Here is a 2,171-nt window from a genome sequence, read left to right on the forward strand (position 1 = left end):
AAAATAAGTTATGACAGAACACTGAGATAGTTATGAGGAGTACACGATGTAGTAGACCTCCTGTAGTAGACTAGTACTGTAGTAGACTGTAGACTGTGGTGGACTGTAGAGGAAATGAGAATCCTACGATCACATGTGTTTTCTTACAGAAGCAGCAGCCAGTGCAGTCAGTGAATGGTTACTACCAGCTGACTGGGGTAGTCTCTCATTTGGGAGGCTCCGCAAACTCCGGTAAGTAAATACCATAAAACACACACATGCAGATGCACAATACATATGACATTTTTTGTCTTAGCCAGATTTGCATTAGTATGGAACAAAATTACAAATMATTTGTGGTCCGCAAATTGACCGTAAGAAGGCCAAACAGATATAATATTTGACTCATTTCAAACATTGCTTACATTTGTGTACAATCACATATCTCTCTTTATTGTGCGTGGGAATACTTTGAAACAGATTTCCAAAATGAAAATCACTTGGAGCTGATTTGCTGGTGTTTTTACAGTGTTTTAAATATGACATTTTATTGGGTCAGAAAACATGGTGGGCCAAATAAATTCACCTGTGGGCCAAATTTGTCCCGCGTGCCGCCATTTGTGGATCCCTGGTGTAGGGGATAATTAGACCCGCCAATAGCTATTTCGACCAAGCGAGAAAGGCTGCAGGCTTCAGAGTGAAGTGCCATCCCAACAAGCACTGCAATATGTTTAGAGTTTATGCAATTTAATTCAAAAGAATGGAGAGGCATGCCTAATTATATGCCACGTGTATTTGTTTATCTCTGATTTCAAAACTTTACACATGTTTAACTGTTACAACACACTCTATTACCCACAATAGTCTGACCCCTAGACTGTCTTCCTTGTTCCACAGGGCACTACATTAGTGACATCTTGCATGCCAGTGGAAACTGGTTCTGCTGTAACGACAGCCAGGTGTCAATGTCCAATGAAGCCACTGTGCTGAGGACCAGAGCCCGGAGTGCCTACATGCTCTTCTATATGTTCAGGTACTGCTKACTCTCGCCATCTATGTTCTTGTGTTGCTATTTATGTGTACGGTTCCTTTCACCCTACAGGGCAAGAGAGCGGGAGGCCCCAGCACACAGGGCCTAACAGGAGCACCAGCACAAGTCCCAGCATAAACAGGGGTAGTACCAGGCCCAGCCTCAAAACCCCCAGCCCAGCCTCAACAAAAGCAGCATTGGACCATTTTCAACACCCCCAGCCCAGCCTCAACATGGGAAGAACCAGGCCCAGTCTCAACATGGGCAGAACAAGACCCAGCCCCAACAACCTCAGACCTGCCTCAACAGGTGCAGCACTCGGCCCAACTTCAATCATGCGGCTCAAGGGAGACTTGCTCTTCAACACTAGCATCAACATTCTTTCAGTAGCTTATGTCATAAATACCTGCCCKTGWTTTGACTTCTTCACCTAATGTATAAATCTCATGTAAGAAAACGTATAAAGTATACACACTAAATGTAGTACACATGTAAATGTGGTGGATAGAGTGTGTGATTATTTAGAGGGTACATCATCCCTTCTATTTGGTTTGGTTGAAATCCTCCTGTTGTGAAATACACTGTGGTRTAWAACCTCTTATTCAGCATGGTCAGACCGGAGGACCTGCAATATTCAACATGATCCATGTCGGGAGATGACTTGTGCATGCCATGCAATTTTAATAAAGACAAACAAATTTAAGATAATCYAATTTAAGATGATTCTGTTAACCGTTGTAACTCTTTAACTCAGGTAGCTTTATCGTATTCTATTATTTACAATAAAAGTGACTCCAAAGTTACACAATACATTATTTACCATGAATTTCTATTACATTTCCATTTGAGTCATTTATCAGACTTACAATTAGAGCATTTATCTTAACATACAGTGCCTTCAGAGAGTATACACACCCTAAGTCAATACTTGTAGAAGCACCTTTGGCAGCGATTACAGCTGTGATATTTATGGTTAAATCTCTAGAGCTTTCTACACTGGATTGTGCAACATTTTTCCATTATTCATTTCAAAATTCTTTAGGTTCTGTCAAATTGGTTGTTGATCATTGCTAGACAACCATTTTCAGGTCTTGCCATAGATTTTTCAAGTAGATTTAAGTCAAAACTGTAACTTGGCCATTCAGGAACATTGACTGTCTTC

At 41.1% G+C, this 2,171-nt stretch overlaps 1 long non-coding RNA gene across 1 annotated transcript; it reads left to right on the plus strand.

Moving 5' to 3' along the window:
* The first annotated feature begins 79 nt into the window (after positions 1-79).
* On the plus strand, positions 80-1,777 carry LOC139026835 (uncharacterized). The gene is made up of 3 exons (XR_011478775.1): positions 80-231; positions 877-1,012; positions 1,082-1,777. It is a non-coding gene; the product is annotated as an uncharacterized lncRNA (long non-coding RNA).
* Positions 1,778-2,171: the final 394 nt, after the last annotated feature.

The sequence above is a fragment of the Salvelinus sp. IW2-2015 genome, unplaced genomic scaffold, assembly GCF_002910315.2.
Source record: "Salvelinus sp. IW2-2015 unplaced genomic scaffold, ASM291031v2 Un_scaffold5973, whole genome shotgun sequence".
Classification (NCBI taxonomy): Eukaryota; Metazoa; Chordata; class Actinopteri; order Salmoniformes; family Salmonidae; genus Salvelinus; species Salvelinus sp. IW2-2015.